This window comes from Erpetoichthys calabaricus, chromosome 3 (assembly GCF_900747795.2).
Source record: "Erpetoichthys calabaricus chromosome 3, fErpCal1.3, whole genome shotgun sequence".
NCBI lineage: Eukaryota > Metazoa > Chordata > Cladistia > Polypteriformes > Polypteridae > Erpetoichthys > Erpetoichthys calabaricus.
Genome location: NC_041396.2, coordinates 66,710,095 through 66,716,428, shown reverse-complemented (window position 1 = coordinate 66,716,428; position 6,334 = coordinate 66,710,095). Strand labels below are relative to the sequence as shown.

At 42.0% G+C, this 6,334-nt stretch overlaps 1 long non-coding RNA gene across 1 annotated transcript in view; it reads right to left on the bottom strand.

The window, feature by feature from the left end:
- Positions 1-340: 340 nt before the first annotated feature.
- The window catches only part of LOC114649659 (uncharacterized), a 30,642-nt gene continuing 24,648 nt past the window's right edge, over positions 341-6,334 (bottom strand). Inside the window, exons 2-3 of the long non-coding RNA XR_007934602.1 lie at positions 2,288-2,450; positions 341-1,501 (exon numbers count right to left, since the gene is read on the bottom strand). This is a non-coding gene — a long non-coding RNA (uncharacterized LOC114649659). The remainder of the gene's footprint in view (positions 1,502-2,287; positions 2,451-6,334) is intronic.

Genomic DNA, 6,334 nt, shown 5'->3' with positions numbered 1-6,334 from the left:
GAGTGGCCTTTGTAAACAGCAGCACCATCAAAGTTCCATTGACGGAAGACTGAAACCAGTTTGAAGATCTATGCCCCTGCCCTGTAGATGGATGGATAGTACTTTGTTTGTCACAGTTCTTCACCATTATCCCCTTAATTCCCACGGGTGGAACCCTGTGCCCTTGAACCTGTAGCACGAACTTAACAATAGGGCTCCTAGTTGTTCCTAGAGGTGCCTAAAAAAAGCGCATAGAAACTTGAAAATACAACAGTTAATGTATTTTATTACCAAAAATTATTGTTCAAGTGCAAAACAATGTACACAATAAACGTTGACTGTTATGCAAAAAAAAAAAAATTTGTGTCCACACTAACTCTGTTGAAAAATCAAAAATCCGATAAACACTTGAGGCGGAAAGCCAAGGTAATATTCACAATATATACAAGTTCTGCACATTGAATTTTGCAGGAGAAAGGAAAATAATAAAAGGTTTCTTCCTTAACCCAATGCAAGAAAACCTTTTTCCACAGCACCTCATTCTTTACTCACAGACAACATCCACTCTGCATCAATTTGGAGAGTTGTCTCCGTGCACCTTCACGCTATCCATGTTGCCGCCTACTGACTCTAAAAAGTCAGATTTGGCCCAAAGACAGCCGACCTCTAACATCCACTCCACCCTTTTTATATGGCCATATATTTCTTAGCTGTCAAAAGTGGGTGATGTTCCAGGGTGTCACGTAGCACTGGTAACCATGTCTATGTGTCGTTTTCCTCCCAAAAACTCCTATATAACTTAGTATTACTTTTGCACACGATACCTGCAGCACTGTCCCTGCACTTGTTGTACAGCACCTTATTCATCCGGTGGGCCCTGCTCTTTCCTGTGCGTAAGCCATTCTTTTTATGTGCATCTTGGCTTCATTGTGGCTACTGGACCGTACCTGCCATCTTGCGTTATGGTTGGCCACCCTGAAACTCTTTCTTCCAGGACTGTCGATTGGCATCACTTTTACCCATCACCCTCATGCTGCAACCAAACAAAGAAAAAATGATAAGTGCACAGTTGTAACTATTTACATGGGAAAATGCTGGCTATAAACTGTTATGCTCTTGCCAGCTGCTTTTACTTTGGTGAGGTGCTAAGGCACTACACCACATACTGATACATAAGTCAACACTGGCGGGATAAATAATTGCCCAAACACTTCTCTTTTCTCAACATATGTCTCACCTTGAACCTATACGGCTGAAGCACAAGGTGACATTGAGCAATGCGAATATTTATAAATATCATCCTCCATATCTGCTGCAGCGCTCTGTGGTCACTCTCTACCAGAAAGTCATTCCTTACAATTTGAAATTATCTATAGCCCATTTCATTACCAGTGCCTCCTTCTCCACCACCACATAATTTTTTCCCTCGTAAAAAATTTCCAGCTGATAAACAGCACCAGCCTCTTTTTTGCCCTTCTCCTTGCAGAAGTATTGCCCCTAAACCTTCACCCGATGCATCTATCTGCAAAATAAATGGATATTCAAAGTCTGGACAATGCAACATTACATTTTTAAAAAATGCATTTTTCAGCTGTTGGAATATTTTCTCACAGAATGTTGTCTGTTTTACTCCTGTTGGTGCTGCTTTTATTAACGGGTCAGTCAGGGGAGCTGCCAATGTAGAAAAGTCTGGGACGAACCTGCGCTACCATCCTACTAATCCTAGAAAGGTTTCTTTGTTGTGGGATGAGGATGACTGGTGATAGCTTCCACCTTGTCGACCTGGGGCTTGATTACACCACCCATAATGATGAACCCCGTGTATTGCATTTCTTTCTTAGCTATCACAGTCTTATCTGGGGTTTGCAACTAATCCGGCTGCTTTCAGACAATTAAAAATGCCTTTAAAGTGTTCCAAATGCTCCTCCCACATCTTACTATAAATGACATCTATGTACGCACTAGTATACTGTTTAGCACCTTTTAGCACTTTCTCCATAAAGCACTGAAAGCTTGCTGCCGCTCCATGTAGTAGAAAGGGTAGCATTATGAATCAATATATTCCTATTTCTTCAATTATAGTATTATACAGCCAAAAAGTAAGTCATCATCAGCCCAGCTTTTCAATAGGACCAAACTCATGCATCCCGTGATTAGCAATTATTCAGACTACATTAATCTGTTTAGTTCTGAAGACCCCTTAAGAGAAAAGATTACTTATAACAGTTTAAACACAGATGTTTGGAAAATGGCAAAGTAGAGTACTTATAAACTTGGCAACTTCTTGTTACCCTTGGTATCAAATTACCAGAAAGCCGTAATCCAAAACATATGCCAGTGGATCATCCTAAAATCAACTGGGACTGGATGAACCTTCTGGGATGACTTATCATTCTTCAGCGCTGGAATAGAGCCTTTCTTGTATGATTGGTTCAATAATGCACATATTTTCTGCAAGAATCCAATAAAGGCTGTAAGGAAACAACAATAATACACTGCAGTTCAATAATATCAACCCTAAAAAATCAGAATGTACAAAGTAGTGTTGTGTGGTATACAGGCGCTGAAAAAGTACCAAAGTATCACATTTTTAAATGGTACTATCACGATGCAATTGGAATAATTGGATGTAATAGACAATTGGAAGTAAATGGTTGTGTAATGGCAACTCATACTCTGCTATCACCCTCATAAACCCCCACCTTCCCCTTCAACCTTTAAAGCAATATTTGTATATTAACAACCCTTGCTCCACGTTAGACTATGTGTATATGAGCGCTAGCGCAACTCCTGCTGGAAATCGTACTCTGCTTTATATTATGTGTTCCCCAGCATGCTCCTACTCTGGAGGGGATTAGCTCCTTGTTATGATCTGCATATACCAGTGCGCTCAATAGTGGGGATAGTATGGCAGTTGAGTTGCCTTTGACCACAGATAAGCAGAGTGCAAAAGAGCAGTAAGATGCATGTGTATGTGGGAAGGGAAGGGAGACAAAGCAGCTCAGAGCCAGGTTTGAGGGAGATGGGTAAGAGGTATCCATTATTTGCTTTGGTATCATTTTGATATTGGTACTGATATATGAAAACTGATATTGGTACTGAAGTCAAAATGTTAGTATTGATCCAAGACTAGTACACATATACCTGTGTGTGTCCTAGAAAGGAAGAAGAACTTGATTTTGTCTAGATGTTGAAACATCTTTGGTAAAGCTCACAGGATCACAAAAATTACAATGAAGTGATTTATCGATAGAGAAAGGGTGAAAGACAACTTTGCATCGAGACGTCTGCTTGTTCTGTGCTGAAATGGATTGCCCATTTCTTTCACTTATGGTGTCCAAATCACTGTCATCAGGTTGCCTGTTTTTATAGGATAGTTAGATTCCAGCCATGACTGATAAGAGAATGTTGTCTTTCAAATACCTGTGAATGCAACCAAAACAAGGAGTAGTATGTTTTTTACCTACTAAAAATTCCAAAGAGGATGTGGTGCTGACATTGGTTATGATAGTTACAGGCTGCTGCTGTTTGGATAGTGTACTGCTTAGGGAATTGGTGGAAAGGGTGGCATTAGCTTTTTTAAAAAAATTGAAAGGATATGCACCCTTTGCATTAAGCTTGAGAAATGACACTAAAAGTAGGGTTACCAGATATCTGCGAACCCAAAGGAGGACACTGAAGGTCATAAAGTAGCACAAAGCCATGATAAAGGAGGACAACGGAGAACGTGTCTATTCACAAAACACAGTGTGAACTGTGTGTTACAATGAAAACTTTAAAAACAACTAATTTGACAGGTCACAAAATGAGTCATCAAAATGAAAAGTTATAGCATAACTATGCAGTTTCATATTTTTCAGATGAAGCGACTTTTTGCAGCAGTTCATTGTTCCTGGGAACATAGGTGTGGAACTCCAGACAAGAAACGTTCTTAAAATTGTACTGTATAAGAAGAATTCCTCTGAAAGAGTCAACAGACATTCTTATTTCTTTCTTTTATGTACTGTGCGTTGATCAAGGAAAATGCTCTTTCAATGTTGGCATTATGCCCAGGAATACAAAAGAAAAACTTGCAGATTGTAAGCAGCTCTGAGTAACTGGCTTCATTTGCACAACTTTGAATGTATGCCATGTTTCTGTATTTTTCGCTGGTAACATGTTCTAACTCAGTGGTTCCCTTGTTTGCAACGGACACGTAAGAATCACAAACCAAACACTTTCTTCGTTTTCGGTGTGTCCTTCACCAATCATGGATACTTTGTTTTCATGTGGTCAGAGAATTTGAATTTCCACTTGTTAGTGTTACTGCTTTATGACATTTCTAGATAAAAGATTTCTGCATATTCGTATAACAAGTACGACAACACAAAATGGCGAAGTGGGCGTGGTGTGTAGCTGTGTTTTGTTTTTGATTAAATGTAGATGATTTACGGGGCGGCACGGTGGCGCAGTGGGTAGCGCTGCTGCCTCGCAGTTGGGAGACCTGGGGACCCGGGTCCGCTTCCCGGGTCCTCCCTGCGTGGAGTTTGCATGTTCTCCCCGTGTCTGCGTGGGTTTCCTCCGGGCGCTCCGGTTTCCTCCCACAGTCCAAAGACATGCAGGTTAAGTGGATTGGCGATTCTAAATTGGCCCTAGTGTGTGCTTGGTGTGTGGGTGTGTTTGTGTGTGTCCTGCGGTGGGTTGGCACCCTGCCCAGGACTGGTTCCTGCCTTGTGCCCTGTGTTGGCTGGGATTGGCTCCAGCAGACCCCCGTGACCCTGTGTTCAGATTCAGCGGGTTGGAAAATGGATGGATGGATGGATGATTTACAGTGCATCCGGAAAGTATTCACAGCGCATCACTTTTCCCACATTTTGTTATGTTACAGCCTTATTCCAAAATGGATTAAATTCATTTTTTTCCTCAGAATTCTACACACAACACCTCATAATGACAACGTGAAAAAAGTTTACTTGAGATTTTTGCAAATTTATTAAAAATAAAAAAATTGAGAAAGCACATGTACATAAGTATTCACAGCCTTTGCCATGAAGCTCAAAATTGAGCTCAGGTGCATCCTGTTTCACCTGATCATCCTTGAGATGTTTCTGCAGCTTAATTGGAGTCCACCTGTGGTAAATTCAGTTGATTGGACATGACTTGGAAAGGCACACACCTGTCTATATAAGGTCCCACAGTTGACAGTTCATATCAGAGCACAAACCAAGCATGAAGTCAAAGGAATTGTCTGTAGACCTCAGAGACAGTATTGTCTCGAGGCACAAATCTGGGGAAGGTTACAGAAGAATTTCTGCTGCTTTGAATGTCCCTATGAACACAGTGGCCTCCATCATCCGTAAGAGGAAGAAGTTCAAAACCATCAGGACTCTTCCTAGAGCTGGCCAGCCATCTAAACTGAGTGATCGGGGGAGAAGGGCCTTAGTCAGGGAGGTAACAAGAACCTGATGGTCACTCTGTCAGAGTGCCAGAGGTCCTCTGTGGAGAGAGGAGAACCTTCCAGAAGGACAACCATCTCTGCAGCAATCCACCAATCAGGCCTGTATGGTAGAGTGGCCAGACGGAACCCACTCCTTAGTAAAAGGTACATGGCAGCCCAGCTGGAGTTTGCCAAAAGGCACCTGAAGGACTCTCAGACCATGAGAAAGAAAATTCTCTGGTATGATGAGACAAAGATTGAACTCTTTGGTGTGAATGCCAGGCGTCACGTTTGGAGGAAACCAGGCACCGCTCATCTCCAGGCCAATACCATCCCTACAGTGAAGCATGGTGGTGGCAGCATCATGCTGTGGGGATGTTTTTCAGCAGCAGGGACTGGGAGACTAGTCAGGATAAAGGGAAAGATGACTGCAGCAATGTATAGAGACATCCTGGATGAAAACCTGCTCCAGAGCACTCCTGACCTCAGACTGGAGTGACGGTTCATCTTTCAGCAGGACAACGACCCTAAGCACACAGCCAAGATATCAAAGAAGTGGCTTCAGGACAACTCTGTGAATGTCCTTGAGTGGCCCAGCCAGAGCCCAGACTTGAAGCCGATTGAACATCTCTGGAGAGATCTTAAAATGGCTGTGCACTGACGCTTCCCATCCAACCTGATGGAGCTTGAGAGGTGCTGCAAAGAGGAATGGGCGAAACTGGCCAAGGATAGTTGTGCCAAGCTTGTGGCATCATATTCAAAAAGACTTGAGGCTGTAATTGCTGCCAAAGGTGCATCGACAAAGTATTGAGCAAAGGCTGTGAATACTTATGTACATGTGATTTGTCAGTTTTTTTATTTTTAGTAAATTTGCGAAAATCTCAAACTTTTTTCACGTTGTCATTATGGGGTGTTGTGTGTAGAATTCTGAGGAAAAAA